Consider the following 18,261-nt stretch of genomic DNA (forward strand, 5'->3'; position numbering starts at 1 on the left):
TTTCTTTTTCTCTCCCATAATCCCCATAACCTGTGTAGCTCATGATTGGGAAGTAGAGTCTGTGGCCCATTATTTTTGCCACTAATTTCTTCTAAAGGAAAATCCTGTCTCTGTGAAGCCCCTGACAACTAGAGTCAGTTCCTGTGTAACTGCAGGACCAGTTGAGAGACTCAGGGGGATAAAGGCTCCATCTGACCTTGTGCTTCTGCAATCATTGTAGCAGGGGAAAAGGGACATAGTGATAATTGTATTGGCTTGAAAAGCTTCTGTTCATATGACGTTGGCCAAAGGAATTCAAGAAACCATACCTGAGTTCAAGGGGCTGGAGAATTGCAAACTTATCATATGCCAGGAAGAAGAACCAAGTATGAGTATTTATGAACAGCCAGTGACTGCCACAGGTTATCAATCTCAGCTGCTCCTGCCATTCTTAATATGTCTCCTATTGACTTGGCATTCTTAATGTTTCTTTCTCCATGGCAACAATTTCAAACTTCCTTAACTCTATTCAGACACTGACTATACCTCATTCTTATGCTCCCACAACTGTGCCGGCTAGAGAGAGTTGAGACTGTCCTAGGAAGTGGTTATGGGAATCTATTGCCTATAGTTTCCTCATCTGTCACACTGAGGTAGTAACATCTGCCATGCTTACTTCAAGGTCAAGGAGGTATAAAAATTAACTAGGAACATATTTGTAGGCAGCATGAAAAATTTAACACTATATATTCTAACTTTGCAATATTATTATTATTATTTTGGAAGACCTAACATGCAAAAAAAGCAAAATGGGGATTAGCATTGTAATGGTTTGGAATGTAAGCTCCACATAGACTGACTTTTTTTGCCTATTCACTGCTACCAATATATTCTCAATGCCTAGAGCATCCAACACATAGTAGGCACTCAGTAAATATCATTGAACAAATATGTTTTTATAAAACTATGCGGTCTGATTTATAAGAAAGCATCACTATCATGGGATGTTAAATATTTTAATCTAAATTCACATAGTTTACAATTGAATATTTTCTTGTTAATTTAGTATAACATTAGGACTGTGTGTTGGGAAATGTAGGGAGCTGGTTGTCTCAAAGAAATAAGATCTAAAGTCCAATTTTAATGGTATTTTAGAAGTAAAGTTTTGCTTGCTAAATTTTCCTTATTCTAAACACTGTTCAAATTCATATCAATTTTGTACATGCATAATAAAATATTGTCATTATTGTACATTTAAAATACATTATTTAACATATGGCAAATGTTTGCCAAAAATGTTTTCATTATACATTAGACAAGGAAAATACATCACTTGATGTATGGCATGATAATTTAATGGGAAATATTCACAACTGATTTGTTTTAATAAATTGGATGCAACTCAATATTTACTCAGCAAATAATTGGTCTTTTTTTAGTTTATAAAAAACAGTTCTTATTTTCATTTTTAAAGTTACATTATATAGTAGTACTATACATAAATAGATATGCAGTTAATATTGTTTTCTCTTGTAAATGCATTGCTTGCTAATGCTTTTTAAAACTTTATTTTTGAGTTAACCTTTGAAAATATCTATAACTGTGGGCAATTTTTTTCAGCATACAAAATTCAAAAAGCAAGTTCATTTATTTAGCCTGTTTGTTCAATTTTCCCCCATACATTATGATTGTGGTCAGAGTGGACATTTAAAGTGATATTTGAAGTGCCCACCATGAATCAGGAGCCATCTTATGAAGTCACATCGAGCAATGACAACTACAGAGCTATGCAAAGCCTTATGTCTCACTCCAACCCCAGGCAAAAAATGTCAAGTAAGTTGAGTTTATTGGGCCACTAAATCCCACAAAGTCTCAGGGTTCTCATATGTCCTGTTCTTGCACAGAGATCACTGAGATGCTCCATTGCACCTGCTGAGGACAGCAATTAATGTCTCTCTTGACCTAATTCTCCCCGTCAAAATCATCTATCTTATGTGCTTTATCTTAAGCCTTAGGAGATACCTTGCTATTCATCTAATATGCAAAGTCAAATAAGCTGTTAATGAACACTTGATGTATTTTCCTACAACAGCTCAAAACATGTTTGAACATCTGTATGCCAGTAAGATGTTAGGCCCTGGATGTTTATAAAAAGAGTAAGAAAAAAAAATCCTCTCTTTAAGGATATCTACCTATAGAATTAGACAATACACAATTTTATTAGATTGTTTAAATTAAACTAAAGGCAACCAAAAGTTAATGAGAAGGTATCATGGGCCATTGTCCTGGGCTCTGTGTGTGCACAAATAAAGAAGTCCCATCTGGTGCCCTGAAGTAGCTCATGGTGCCAAGGACAAAAGTGGCAAATAGGTGCCTGTACACCCACTGTTGCTCATAGACTCCTTGAGTTTTTAATTGGCATGGTGTTTTAGCAAATTTGAGACTAAACTTGAAATTGTGAGATTTCACATAAAAATCCTGACTTTCCAGTTTCTACAGAAAAATCTTAAGATCTGGCACCAACAGTCCTACATTTCTGGCACACTCATCTGATGCTGAGTGGCAGCCTCCTCACTTTGCCAGGGTGTGAGTTTTACAGCTTGTCGCAGTCTTCACCAGCTCCCCTCTTCTTCCTGACACTGAGATTGAGTTTTATGGCCATTTATCAACGTGTTTGAAAAAATACTACAGAAATATTTTTGAACCTCTGTCTATATCAAAGTGGAAAATGAAACGCTTGAAGGACCGTGCTTTAAGAAAAATGAAGGAAAGCATATTCCTTTAAAGAAGTAAAAATAACCCAACATATTTAATGGGCAACTAGCAGACCTTGTCCCTCACTTAAGTCACCTGCTTCAATTCTTTAAGCATTTGAGCTCAGGAGTGTTGATTAAAGGGATCTTACTGTAAAGTGCAAGATGGGAGGAAGGGATAGAAGAAACTGTAGATTATGGGAAAGTGATAATTAATGGAAAATCTGGAAAGGATTCAATCAGGTGGTGGCTTTGTGGGAAAGGTTGGTAAAGTCACTCATAGAAAAGTGACTTTCCAAAGGTAGGAGAGCATTTAGTGAACATTAATGAAATAAATGGTAGCCAGAGTGAGGTGCCCCAGAGAAGAGGGAGAATGGGTGAATACTTAAGTTAGAAACTCTGATACATAAAATACAATGTTTTATATGGGCTTCAGAGAGATTAATATGAGTATCTCTCATCTTTTTAGTGCCTCCTCTCTATAGCCATCACAGACCATTTCCATTATGCTTCTCAGGACTACCCTTGAACAAGGCTAAAATGCAGCCCCACTACATTTTTGAATACCACACAGAATAAGCTCAAAATCAGGCCCAAACTGTATTGTGACCAGCCAACTGGTCAAAGGGAATTTTCCCACAGACTGTAGGTGTGGGCCAAGGGAGAGGTGATAAAGCAGCACACGTAGGTGCTGTGGGAACCTGAGCCAACTTAGTTTATTTGTCCTCAGGGCTTTCTTGAGTATGACCTTGTTTAGACTACTTTCACTTGATTGCAGACTGCTGCTGCCCACGCTCAAGTCTGTGGCCCTGTGAATTCAACAACCTCAGTTTGCGTTGAGCAGCTCAGGCTGTGTGGTTGCTTGATGGACCATGGTCAGCCATTCAGGCTCTACTGTGGCTCAGTTTTATTCCAAGAGTTATTTCTCAAAAGGATAAGAATTACCCATGGAAGAGAGAACGATTTCACTCTAAAACCCTGGGGGTTGCATTGTAATTTACTTATCTGGATTTATCAGAGGCTTAATAAAGCATTTCCGTTTCCAACAACTGGTCTTCATGAATTGGTATAGAGAAGAAAGCATTTGCCAGATCAATAGTGGCATACCTGATGCCAGAGGATGCATTAATTTGCTCCAGAAAAGATAGCATATTTGCAGCACTATTTGTAATTGGTGTCACAACCTGATTAAGTTTATGATAATCCACTGCTTTTTTCCCCCTCCCAAATCCTGCTTTTTCCTTCTGCACAGGATGAAAAGGGGAAGTTTATTTGAATGTGATAGGAATTACCACCCCTGTATCTTTCAAGTTTTTGGTGATGATATTAATCTTTGAAAGTCCCCCAGAATTGTAGAATTATTTACTTACTGTGGTTGAAGGGGCACAATTTCAGTGGCTTCCTCTTGCTCTTTCCTATCATAGTAGCCCTCACTCCAAGGGTCAGGAAGTGAAGTTTCTCCCAGTGGCCAAATATGCTTTGGTAAACTGGGAAAACAACCACAAGGCTAGGGTCACAAACCCACTGGGACCTCTGGGAGATAGACTCAATCAAAGCCTCATTGCTTATCGGGCGTTCCTAAGTTCCCACTCTAACTGTTGGGTCCTAATATTTTGGAGATCTGTTTAGATCCAGTGTCCAAGAATCGGTAATGTCTGGGTATCTTTCTTTACCCAGAGTATATAACCACACTGATAGATAGATGCATTTCCCTTTTAGGGAATTTAGAAGGAAACTTTATAGTAAGTTCTTGTAATCTCATTGGGTTCTTCCTCAAGAGGTCCCAGTCTCTCCTTTTAAGGGACCCTACTAACTAACTCAGACCCGAGAACTGGTGAGAGTTCATTACTCTCCACCGTGGCTATTTAACTTAGATTTCTGTCTATAAACATATATTTTTAAAATTTTACAAATGAACTAAGATTTTATTAAGCTGAAAATCCATTTTGGTTCCTGGAATACTATGATAAAAAAGTCACTGCCAAAGATCTCTGTGAATAAAACCATTCAGATTAGGACTCTGGCCTATTTTTTCAGTACAATAATATTGGCCACTTTGTGTCTCTTGTGATTAAGAGCTGTCAGTTGGCCTCTTCAACTCCTGGGCAGCTCTTCTGAAGAGTGTTACACTGTCAACACCAATCTGAAAAGGGACAGACAGCACTGAGACTTTCAGGGATGTTGGTGCTCCCTTTGTTAATAAATTTCTCAGTGTTCTCTAGGCTCTCCTTGGGGCCATGGTAAGAGGTAGATGAGCCAGTCATGTATGGTTGATCCATGCCAACAATTTTATCTTTCTAACCCTTTGAATACTTCCTATGTCACTTTAATGTAATCAAGGCCACTGTTGGGTCCCTTTTAGTCAACAATCAAGCAGATTCTTTACAGGGTTCTTCCCAGCCATTCAAACTAAATATTGAACCTAAAGTATATGGTAATTTCACCCATATTAACACATTTTCCTATATCCAAAATTATGTTTCTTCCTCTGTTGTCTAAAACCTTTATACTCCATTCCAACTGATGATTTCCAGGTTTCTGATATCCCTCCAGGTCTGTTGGGCACTGACTCTAATCATAAGTCTGCGGCAATAAGTGGTAGAAATGAACCACAGAGACAATCTTTATCCCTGTTAAAAAAATTGTTACAGGTTCTTTAAGTTAGGGGAGGCTCCTCTCAAACAGGGAAGAAGAGCAGCTCCATGGGATTTAGAAGTTCATGATTCTCAGAGCCCTTAAAATCCACCCAAATGTCCTCATTCCAATTTTTGCTCTTTCTCAATCAATGTTCTAACTTTTACATAAGAGATCTGTCAAGTCTGTGAATTGCATTTGAGTTGTAATTATGTAACCTACAGGATAAAAAATGTATACATTAGCCATATGGCTATAAGAGATATTTTCAGAGCAGTCTTAGAAGCTCTGTGGTTCTCTGTGCCTTGAGCTGAGAATTCAAAATCCTAATTTTTTATTTAGAAGGAGTCAGCTCATACTGTAGTCCTTATAAATTCTTATTCCCTTTTAAAATTTGATTGTAATAGTAGTCTTGCAAAAGCTTTCCTATAACACTGCATTCCAGAAAACTATAGGTAATTATTTTGCCACTGTTTGTTATGGACTACCTGGTGATAAAGTCTTAACTGATTTCCAATCTAAGGAGGTCAGATGATTAATCCTAAATTCCTGTCTTTGAGTTTCTGCATCCTGGAGCCACTTCTGGAAAGCAAACACTGTTACTGGCCACAGTTTTGCCAGGCAAGCACTTAACCCTTTAGTTTATAGCAGGAAAGGATGATTAAATATAAAAGGATTTACAAATTCACAAACTGTTGGGAGGACCGGGAATTAAGGTTCATGGAACCATACCACTGGCTTTAAGGAAATTTGGGAACCCAGGAATCACAGTAAGTGACTGGCGGTTACAGCTGCTTGAAGTACCAAGGCAGGTAATTTAAACTTCATGTTAGCTATCAACCCAGTCATCTACCAGCCACTACTGAGGAAGAATAATGGCTAGCCTCTCTTCTGCCTTCCAGATTTTGTGTAAGATGCCTTTTACTTGGAGATTCTAAATGAGGCAGTGAGGGAATTTAAGCAATGTATTTTCCAGGCTTCCAGACCTTTATAATATAAGGAAGAGTTTGGATGGAGAATCTCATGCTGAATATGAAGAGTAAATATTTTGCGCAGCATACAACCATCAGCTTCTCCAAAATATTTAAGATGTAGCAAAAAGAATTAATGTATGATCATTCAACTTTTTTCTATTGGCTTTTCAACAAGTAGAATATTGGTTTTCCCTTTTTTTTCTTTTTCTTTACATTTCTGAACTTTTTTGTTTGTTTGTTTGTTTTTCTTTTTTGCCTTTAAGATGAGACTAAGGTAGATAGAAAAGAATTCAAGGATCATGGGCAGTGGGTAGGGAGGGAGTTTTTGTGGTGGGGGTAGCGGGAGAGGAAGGCACAAGAGTAGCTGCAATATGAGAGCTTTGGATAAAGGGGAAAATGACTTTTAGAAACACTGCTGTGAGTTATATGTTTATTTCATGGTGCTTGAGAAACAGAAACACAAATAGGGGATTTTAGAAATTTTGAAATTCCTTCGGTTGCTACATTTCATTTGCATGTTTGTTTACAGCAGAGATTCTCCAAGTGTGGCCCAGAGACCCCTGATGGTTCCCAAGAGCATTTTAGGGGTACTTTAAGGACAAATCATTTTTGTAAAATACAAACATATTCTTTGACTTTTCACCATGACAGAATTTCTACTGATATGCAAAAGCAATGGTGGGTCAAACTGCTGGCAATTTAGCAAGAATCAAAGCAATAGCACAAGGCTGCACTAGGCTAAGTTAGTATGCTTTCACCACCATGAGCTTGCACTATAAAAATAACATAAAAATTCCACTTTCCCTTAGTAATGTTCTTGTTGAAGTAATAAAAATGATTATTTTATTAAATCTTAACACTTGAGGATACCTCATTTTAATATTCTGTGGGGCAAAATGGGAAGTACATATGCAAAATGCTTCTTCTGCATCCAAAGGGTGATGCTATCTCGCTGAAAAGCACTTCTATTACTGAGTTGTGAGCTGAACTAGCCAGTATTTTCCAGAGAACACCATTTTTACTTGAAAGAATGAATGGCAGATAAACTATCATTATTCAGACATGGGTATTTGGCAGATATAATGTTCAAAGGAACAAAATAAGCCTGTTACTTCCAGGAAAATAATTTACATTGTATGTGACCAATGATAAAATCCAAGCTGAGTAACAATGAACATTTTGGAAAATGTGTCTCTAAACCATGAGCTTGACAGCTTCCCAATGCTTAAAGACTTTTCTAATGAGATTGATGGTGATATTAAGTATGTGACTTTTTTGTATTAGATAATGAAATGTGTTAACATTTGGAAGATCTGCATAACTCAGTGAACCAGTACTTTGCCAAATGATCAATGCATGATGTTACAAAATCATGCATGAGTTAAAGATTCCATCAGAGTGCAAGACAGACCAATGGATTTTAATTACGGGCTACCAAGAATTCATTGATACAGTTCCAAATGCTACCTTGTAACTCACCTTTAAGTAGTTACCACTTGTTGAGTTTTGGTGTGATATCGAAGAAAAATACCCACCTCTAACAGAAAAATATTTTTTTATTTTTCAACCATACATCTCTCTGAGGATGGATTTTCCTTGCATAGTTTAACCAAAGCAACATCCTACAACTGTGAATGCAGAAGTAGACCTGAGAACCTAGATATCTTCTATTAAACCTGATGTTAGAGATTTGCACGATGTAAAACAATGTCATTACTCTCACTAATTTTCATGTTATTTTGGAAAAGACAGCTTCTTTTCCATTGAAATATGTCATTTATGGTAACAGACAGTGGGCTTCACATTGTTATTTTAAATAAATATATAATTATGTTAAAAATGTCTTATTTTTGAATACAGTAAATAATAGTAGCTCTAACTTACCTAAACAAAAGATTCCTGGGTCCTCAATAAAATATTAGTGTAAAGAGTCCTGAGACTAAAACATTTGAGAATCATTGCTTCACTGCAACACTGCTCTGAGACCAAGCCAAAGGAATTATGGTGTTACATGTGTTACATATAATGTTGAGATGTTTTTATGTATATGCTCTTTTCTTAAATTAAGGTGTATTGCACACATCTACTGGTATAAAAAATCTAGGAGACCTTAAAACTTGCTATGACTTTTTTCAAGAAAAATACATTGGGTCACACTATATACACAAATTAATTTAGAAGTATATAAACAGTAGAGCAGAGTGGAGAAAGTACCTGATTTTGGAGCCAAATATAAACTTGAAATCTAGTTCAGCCACTGCTTTACTGAATTACCTTTAACTTTTATACAGATACTTACATATGTTTATTTAAAATATTATTTTTAATTTCCTTATCATAGAGTTAATAATACAGACCTCATGAAACTTGGAAGCAGAATTATGTTTAGATATTACTTACAATACAGACTGAAGTGCTATAAAAATGACACCAAAAATTGCAGTAGTTCAAACAAGATAAGTTTGTTTCTCTCTCTGCTAAAAGTCTAGTTGGTCCAGAATAGCCAGATCTTCCTGCATACAGAGAATAGGGAGCCCAGGTACTTTTAGTGTGTTGCTTTTTCTATTATATTCTATATGCATGTCCAAGCTAGTTAATAGACACATCTGTATTTCATCCAGCAGAAAAAGAGCAAGAGAGGCAATTCAGGATAAGAACTATTCATTTATTCAAGTGATGCAAAAGTTGCACACATCCCTCTGCTGACTTTCTTTTGAAAGGAACTTAGTCATATGGCTACATACCTGTAAGGAAGGCTAAGAAATAGTCTCAACATGGTAAACCACATACTTGTCTGAAAACCCATTACTATTAAAGAAGGAGAGAATATATTAAGAAGCCAACTATCAGTTTGCTAAAGCTACTGTGCATTAAAAACCTAGTATAGTACCCGCTAATTCATAGGCACACAGCAGTGTGTCTATTTTTATTAGTAGTAATACTGTAAGCAAGTATATATTTTGTTAAATAAACTAAAAGATTTACAAAAATATCTTTTGAGAGAACATTTTCTCAAAGGCAGATTTTTAAGTGAAGGAGACAGTTTGATAAAAACATACTTTTCTTGGTTTAATAAAAATGTTCATAGCCTCAGATTGTACTTCTACTCTACTGCAATGTTTAAAAATTTTACAATTAGGGTCTAATTTCTTTGAATATGATAGGGTGAATAATAAGTTTTTATTGTGGGTTATTACCATCTTAAAATAAATCTATTAATTTGTAATCTCCGGTTCCACTCCTCCTCCTGTTTTCCTGTATTCTCAGAAAAATCCAAAAGAGTATATATGGAGAAGCAAGAATTTCCAATTTGAAAAGAGGAAGGGCAGGACTATGCAAGGAAAACCAGAACCCTTCTTATAAGCCGAGAGCAGGTACTTGTCAGAAGAAACGAGGGACAAAAATAGGTGAGTTTTAGTAGGAAAGGGAAAGAATGTGGTTCTGAGCCAGGTCTCAGCTCTAACAGGCTAAGTCTTAGTGAAACTATAAGAGCATTAGGTGCTCCTGAGGGGAGAGAAGACACTAAAGGTGCTGATATAAAAGTAGCTACTTCACAATTTTCTTCCAGGACCAGCCATACTTCAGAGACTTCACTGCAGCTGTATTTAGCTAGAGACAAATAAGGTATATGAAAGCTTCCAGGGCTTTAAGCTTTGAAAATGCTCAGTGCAATTTCTGGGCTTTGCAGTTATTTAATCAAGGCAATGAAGAAGGTTATAAATTCAACACCTTTGTGATTAAGATTAATGTGCTTAGAAGTTAACTCTTGCTTTCACAGGCAACTGACAAGTGAACATTAGACATTAAACATTCCCTAAATTAAATCTGCCTGCTTGGTGGCATAGAACAAAATGTGGCTCCTAGAATTTAACTTTTGCATGGTTGGCACCAGAGTCAGATTAAATGGTGGTCAGTTAGGATATTACCAAAAGTTTCAATCTGTAATTGTGCAACAAAAACAGGATTTGGTTTGAACCAGAATTTCTTTCAGGAAGATTATTCTGTCACTGGAAGGAATAATTTGACTATGTTACCCAGGGTTGATGTTAAACCAGCCAAAGAGTTTGCTATAGCTCTTTCTGTCTTCAAATAAGCTGAGACCTCAAAAGCTGAGAATAACACAATGGATCATTATTGTCAAGTTGTGCTCACATTCTGAAATGAAGTGCTAAACCGGCATGCAAAAAAGGTCACCCAATTTTGCAGGCTTAGGCAAATACCCATTTAACCCATTATACCCTTTATACCCATTATACCCATTATACCCTTTTTGGAAAAAGTTGGAGTTCTATGTCTGTCCCATCCTCAGCACTCTTGGAGTGGTAGGGTGTGCTTACCTCCACCTCAAGCAAGACGATTTCCAGGAAAACAACTTATAAAGTTTGACTTATGTCTTTGAGGTCTATAGAGAACAGAGACTGGAAAGTATAAAGACTCTGAGCCTGTGACTAGGCTGATGCTCTCAAGCAGTTAAACAGTCTCTAAGCAGTAGCAGGTGGGTAAGAGTCAGAAAGGCCACTGTGGAAACTGCTAAGTTGGCTTACACACTTCCAGAGATTCGGCTGGTAAAGTGACAGTGAGCCCAGGTGGGCTGAGGTAGATTCTTACTACACAGCAAAAGGAAGGCCACCACGGTGTCGGTTTCCCTTGTCTCTCTCCCACAGGACAGAGGCAGGGATGTGGGTAGTGGCTAGTCTGAGGCTGAGGAGCCAACTCTAAAGTACAGTCAAGCTGTTATAGACTTACACAGAAGCCTACGTCTGTACCCAAAGGAGGGAAGGGAGAAGTGGGTGGAAAGGCCTGTGCTCAGCTGAAATTAGAGTGATGGATGAGAAATGCTCTTTGGCAGTCTCTCATAAGATAGGAGAGCAGATGAGAAACTGTGTTGGGTAGATTCTCACAGCGTGCTTATCTTCCCTTGTTCTGGAAGGAATCACGGGACATTCAGCCAAGACTTGGGACAGACTTTGGTAAAGCCTTGTTTATGTGGTCTATGTGGAGAAGAAAACTTTCAGGTGCTGTGGTGAAGCTGTATCCTCCGTCAGCCTCGGTGAGACAGATAAAAGAAGGCTGAGTCGGAGAATGTCTGCTTTGGATTTTGCCCAAACAGATAGTCTTGAGGGTAAATGAGATCCCCAATGGTGGAGTCAACTACTTGTTAATGACCAGAGGCTGTGGCAGGAATTATGAGATGCATGTGAAGAGAGATACATCCCCATAGTATGTGAAACGCAATTGGATGTTCCCAGTTGGTAAGTCTAAAAAACAAACAAACAAACAAACAAACACCAAAAACCATACAGAAGCATTGGACAGGGAAAATGTCAGCCTTGAACATCCACAGAGGACAGAGAGTACCAATGCCTCACCACAGCAGCTCCACCAGGTAAAGCCTCTCCTGCTGTCTAGCTTTTCTGTCTAACCCCTCCTCAGAGTCAGTCTAATGGAAATGGAGTGCTCTAAAAACAAGCCAAAGAATAAAGAAGAGGCTGGTCATGCATCCTTTTAGGCTTTTTAGATCATTTACCACCAAAGCCTTTTAACTGGAAGTAGTCCAATATGGAAGAAAAAGAAAAGCTTTCAATCTGATTGAAGTTTGCAGTTTTGACTATTATATCAGAACAAAAACTTTAATTACTGATATTGTGCTTTGACTGGAAGGTCCTGGAGGACTTTTAAAACATTGTCTACAAGTGAACACAAAAGCCAAGATTTCATCCATTGGCAGGGAAAAAACTAGCCCACAGAAAGGATTTAAGTGACTGTGATGAAAACAATAACATAATTTTCTCCTTGTATCCTACTTTGGCTTCTACTTTTTTTAACATCAAGGCTATATTCAGGAGTATATAGCTCCTGAATAACAATAGATGGTGATAAATTGACTCTAAAGAAGGTAGGTGTTCTTTTGCTGCATGGTGTATGCAAGTTTGGACTGACGTTGAATTGCCTAGGGAAACTGAGGAATGACTGAGGCTGCCCCCAACTCCTCCTTTTCCACCTTCCCCCTCTTCAGCTTTAAATAAACATTAAAGTAAATGTATAATAGATACAGATTTGAGTGCCAGATTATGAATCTGTTTGCTGTAGCACACAAACTGGTGCAACCCTAGACCAGGATTTTTTCTTCCTAGCTAGACCAAGAATCTGTCAGATTTGGAGGAAGTCTGAGTGGAATAGATTTGGAATTAGAAGACATGGAGAACTTCCCTTCTTTTAAAAAGATTTTATTTATTTATTTATTTTTAGAGATAGGTGAAGGGAGAGAAAAATAGAGGTAGAGAAACATCGATGTGGGAGAGAAATATTGATTGGTCATCTCTCACACGCGCCCCATCCAAGCATGGGCCTGCAACCCAGCCATGTGCCCTGACTGAGAATCGAACCAGAGATCTTTTGCTTCGTGGGATGATGTGCAACCAACTGAGCCACACCAGTCAGGGTGAGGTGGACCATTTTCTTTAACAAACCTTGCTGCCTCTATGAACAATTTATGTGGACTTTCAAAAAATTCACCTGAGAATAGTACTGTCTTCCTGGTGTAGGCCACAGTTCTAACACAGAAGTGGTTTTTATTTTATTATTAGGGCACATGGTAGTTTGCATGTTTATTGTTTTTGAGAATATGAAATGACTTTCACATATAACTGGAGGTTTCATATGAAAATATAGTTAACATGCTTTCAAAAGATAATTGTTTTTAAACAAAGAGAATAATTTGTTATAATCAAGCATGATTCAGTGGTTTTAAACTCTAGAAAACCTTGTGCCTAGATAAACACTGGTGGGTGTTTCATGACTGAGTGAGAATTAGAGCAATAGGCCACTAAAAATAGTGCTTAAGAGTGTTGAAGATCTTGCCAATTTCCTAGTAAGCAATCAGAATAATTTTCTCTTCGTTTCACATAGCCAATATAAATATTCAACCTTTGTTTCTAAATGCCAGGACTAATACATCTCTAATCAATTAGAAGGTAAATGTTGGTGCTCAGATTTCATAGAATGATTAAAAAAAAAGAGCCTTGAGTCATTTTTTGTGTACTCAAGCGAATGTCTTTAGACTAGGACTTTTCATTTATTTTTGTGACATCCTACATTTAATTGAAGGAATCACAGGCCACTTTAAAAATACCCCAAATTAATTTAACTAACTTTAAAATGATGTGCCTTAACAAACTTTCAGCAGGATGGCTGGGCATAATAAATAAAGCAAATAGTGAAAGTACCTATATTCCAAAGGGTTAGGTCTTAGTGTCTGAAACCTGTCAAAGTAGGAAGCTGTCCACTTATATAGTTTCCAGAAATGGAGAGCCAAGAGGTTCCCTCAGCAGCCCATTTCAGTAATGTATTCCATGCATATTGCATAAGCAGATAATATCCATGATAGATACCTTGTTTAGTGTACCAAGTACTGCCTGAGGGAAAATTCGTATATTCCATATAATACAATGGGGATGAACAGAATTTTGTTTCGGGTAGAATGATTCAGGGCTATTACCACATCTTTATATCTGGGGATGGAGGAGCCTGATGGTTGATGGTTAGACAGGGGGCAGGTAGAAGGGTCCCTAGCAATTTGTGCTCCCAAAGACAGTGTTTTATACACATAACACCCCTTCAAAACTTATACACTATTACCAAAGTGAAACCCAAGAGACTTCCTTCCTTTCCTTATCTCTGAAGTCAAGTATTACCCACATTTTTCTATTAAGGCTGTCCTTGGTATTAATTTAAACATGACTGTTCCTGTGTGAACACTGTTTTCAAGCTCTGAGCACCTGGATAATCGGCTCTGGATCTGGATCCACTTGGATGGCTCTGGGCCTTTTCCTACCTAGAAACAATTGCAAAAATAAGAACAAAGAGTTACCTAAATCTTTCTCCCAAAATAGGTTGTTTCTCATTGTCACTGGAGGTCGTTCATAACCCATCTTATCACTGCTGATCATATTCACCAACTCTTCACAGTCCCAGCTGGATTTCCCCAGGGATTCTCTGGGTTTCCCTTCTGAATCCTTCTTGGATATTTACACTTTGCTCCCTGCACTAAACCTTCACAGACCTGCATCTTCTGACTTCCCCAAGAAATCCAACCCACTATTTATATCATGATTTTTGGAGTTTTCCTGAAGATCTGTCAGATCTGAAAAAAGGATCAAGTTGTACCCTAACTAGCATTTGGGTGTCATTCTAATGCCTAGACTCTCCACCACCCTCGTTTGCGTCTTCTTTCTCAGACTTTCCTGTTGTTGTCATCTGCTGCCATCCTAAAGCCTGTGTTCTGCTATGGGACACTTTCTGTCCTGCGTGGAGTTCCCATGTTGGTTGTACAGTCCCTCAGGCCTGTTTTGGCTTTCTATTCTTAATATCCTTTTCTTTTGTCAGTAGTACCTCCATTCTCCTTCTCATACTTATTGCATGACTTTGGGCAAACTTTCAATCAAAGTGCCCTACAATCCCTGGTAGAAGAGCCTCAGGACATAAGCTGGCCCAAACAGCTGTTCTATACCAGTGTTTGAAATCTGCTGGAGCTGATTCATCCAGGCAGTTGCATCCCAAGAAACTGCCTATTGTGTGTCCCATGCCTTTCCTTTCTAAAGCCTTTCCTTCAATTCTCTCAGCTACACCATTTCTTTCTTTTTTACATGAGCCAGTAGAGCTCCAACCAAAGGACCCTGACTGATACCAAAATAATGTCTACTTTTTTGCTCAACTGCCTTGGAAAAGCTTTTTTTTTTTTTTTTTTTCTGGAATTCTGGCAAATAATTTTCTCATCTTGTTATATAAATATCAGGAAAATTCTCAATTCTCAAAACTAGCAGCAGGTCTTTTTAGGGATAAGAAGGGGAGAAAAAAATCCCTAAACTATCATTAATGGGCATTTCAGGGCAGAAGGCAAAGAAGTCAGTATACAAACTACACACAAGTATACTTAAAGCATCCCACAAAGGCTTTAGGATTTGTCCAAGGTGGGCTGAGATGTGCAAGTGAGATATATTCTAAAGGCATCATTTACTGAATGATGAAAAGATTTTTCTGGAAGTTAAATAGGGATTTGAAAGTAATTGTTCCTCATGTATAAAGGACACATGGACAAAACCAAAGGTGGGTAGGATCAAGGATGGGGAGTAGGGATGGCTGGGGCAGGGGAGAGAGGTTGGGGGAAATGGAGACAACTGTAGTTGAACAACAATAAAAAAAGAACTAAAGAAAAGCTAAGTCTGAGCTTAACTTTTCTTTATAGAAATTATAGGGATAAAGGACAAGTTAAATGCCACCATGCAAGGAAATAGACTGCATCTGAAAAGTGGGAACATTCTTTAGGATAATAAATTTGGTTTCTGTCACAATTCAATAGCAAGAAAACATAAAGAAAAAAGAGCAGAAATTTCTAAGATTAAAAGAGATCTGAGAGACATGAAATCCACAGTGCATGGGCCTTGTTTAGATATGATTCAAACTTACCAGCTATGACAGTTTTTAGATAATTTGGGAAATTTAATAATGATTGAGATATTATGATCCCAAGGAATAATTGTTGATTTTGTTAGATGTGTAATTGTTATTGTGGCTTTGTCACAAAATTGTTTTTAAGAGTACATAGTGAATGAAACAGGTAATAAGATGGCAGGAATTTGCTTATAACTCTTTATTTTTTATTGCTGTTCTAGTACAGTTGTCTCCATTTTCCCCTTTCACTCCCCATCATCCCAGCCATCCCCACTTCCCACCCTTGGTCCTCCTCCTCTTTGGTTTTGTCCATTAGAAAAAAAACTGGTAAAACAGAAACAGAGATAAATACAGCAACAGTTTCAAATGCTTATTGACTTTATGATGGATCTATGTGTAATTCTTTCCAATTTTGTGCATGTTTGAAATTTTTGATAATAAAACATTTTTCAAAAGTAAAAAAGAAAGTAATTGTTCCTTTGTATTTGTGAGGATGCAGGCTGTCAGCACTGTCTTCTGTTTCATCATGTGATTAATCAGAGCAACTTAATTGTGCCTTCTTTTTTGATAGGAAAATACGATGTTAATATGTTAAATGTTTACTGTTCTGGATTCCTCTATATACAACTACATCTCTGCAGAGAAATCATCAATCAGGCTAACTGAAGTTGAGTTCAAAGAAAATATGCAACTCTCATCAAATAATCATCCAGTGTTTCTTGCAAAATAATACTAAGGTTTTCATTTGGTCTTGTATCAAAAATACACAGAAAAATTTAACAGTATTTCAAAATTTCAGTCTTCCATGTATCTTCAAGGAAACATTTTCAAGGAGAGAGATGTTTATGAGATAAATATTTATCTACAGGATGTGGTTAAGCATAGATGGTGGGGTAGTAGTCACCGGATGAAGCAGGTTATGTGAATATTCACGTAAGGTGAAAGGCACACTATGGGGAAAATTATTATATAAAGTATTATGTGCTCAATAAAAATTGAAATTGGTTCAAATTATACTGCAAGTTGGTCTGATATTGTGATTGATTATCTTGACTGACAGAACTGAGTCTTGCAGGCTTAAAGCATTCTTAAGTAGTCTATAGGTTGCTATGGAAACCCCCCAGAATGTATTCCCATAGCATTTGGGAGCATTTCAACTGCACCGATTGACAAGTGCCTGATAAAGACTGCTCAATTGGTGGCTTGCTAGAGTGGGTTTGGATTGGATCTTTGAGCAAAAGATAATTATTAGTTAGAATACATGTAGAACTTTGCATTTTTCAAACTATTTTAGACGCTTGAGTTTGGTATTTCTTACAACACTGATGATGTAGGCCGGTATTATGATTGCCCTCTTTATTTAGCTCAGAAAACAAAGAATTGTGGGCTAGAAAGCATTTTCAGGGCATGGTTCTTAGGCAGGCCTACAATTAAGCCAAATAAACTGTCCTGCATTTTATTCCAAGAAATCCCTAGTTCATTAATTTAGAACATTGTAATTGAAAAAAATTTGAACACTAGGTATATGCTAATTATTCTGGTAAACTCTTTCCATACATTACATTACTTTGTCCTCACACAGTTCTTTTTTTTTTTAAACATTTTTTTAAAGATCTTATTTATTTATTTTTAGAGAGGGAAGGGAGGGAGAGAGAGAGAGAGAGAGAGAGAGAGAGAGACAGAGAGTGAGACAGAGAGAGACAGAGAGTGAGACAGAGAGACATCAATGTGCGGTTGCTGGAGGTTCTGGCCTGTAATCCAGGAATGTACCCTGGCTGGGAATCAAACCTGGGACACTTTGGTTCCCAGCCCTCACTCAATCCACTGAGCTACACCAGCCAGGGCTCCTCACACACTTCTGTGATGTAGGCATTGTTACTGCCGTATACAGAAGAGAAGCCTGACTCAGATTAACTAACTTGCTCAAGTTCACTATTAAGTGACAAAAGCAGAATTTGAAAGTAGATCTCTTTGACTCCTAAATTTAAATACTTAATCATTTTGCTATGCTTTCTGTTGCCATTTTATATTTGCATCCAACATACATTTGTTTAACATAGCATTGTGTAAGTATCATATATGTAACATGCTTTTAAAGTCACAGTGAACTAAAAATACAAAGGTACTGAGGTTAGAGAGTCCCAGATTCAAACTCAGACAGTAATGAGTTTGTAACTACTGCTGTCTTTGATTATTAGAAGGATTTAATGAGATTAGATAAATCAGTCTCAAGGCTTGGTATAGGGGCATAGAACAGGTGGCCGATTTATGCTCCCTCACCCTCACAAAGAAAAGTTGTTCTCTCCTAATCCATTCCTCTCACTTCAAGTAGTTAGTCTATCTAAAATGCAAACAGACAACATTCATTCAACAAATGTTTTCTGAATTCTTACTGCAGACACTATTCAAGGAGCTGCTGATATAAGTCAACAAACAAAACTCTAGCACCTCTAATGCCATTTTCCTGCTAC

The sequence above is a fragment of the Phyllostomus discolor genome, chromosome 3 (genome assembly GCF_004126475.2).
Source record: "Phyllostomus discolor isolate MPI-MPIP mPhyDis1 chromosome 3, mPhyDis1.pri.v3, whole genome shotgun sequence".
In the NCBI taxonomy this organism is placed as follows: domain Eukaryota; kingdom Metazoa; phylum Chordata; class Mammalia; order Chiroptera; family Phyllostomidae; genus Phyllostomus; species Phyllostomus discolor.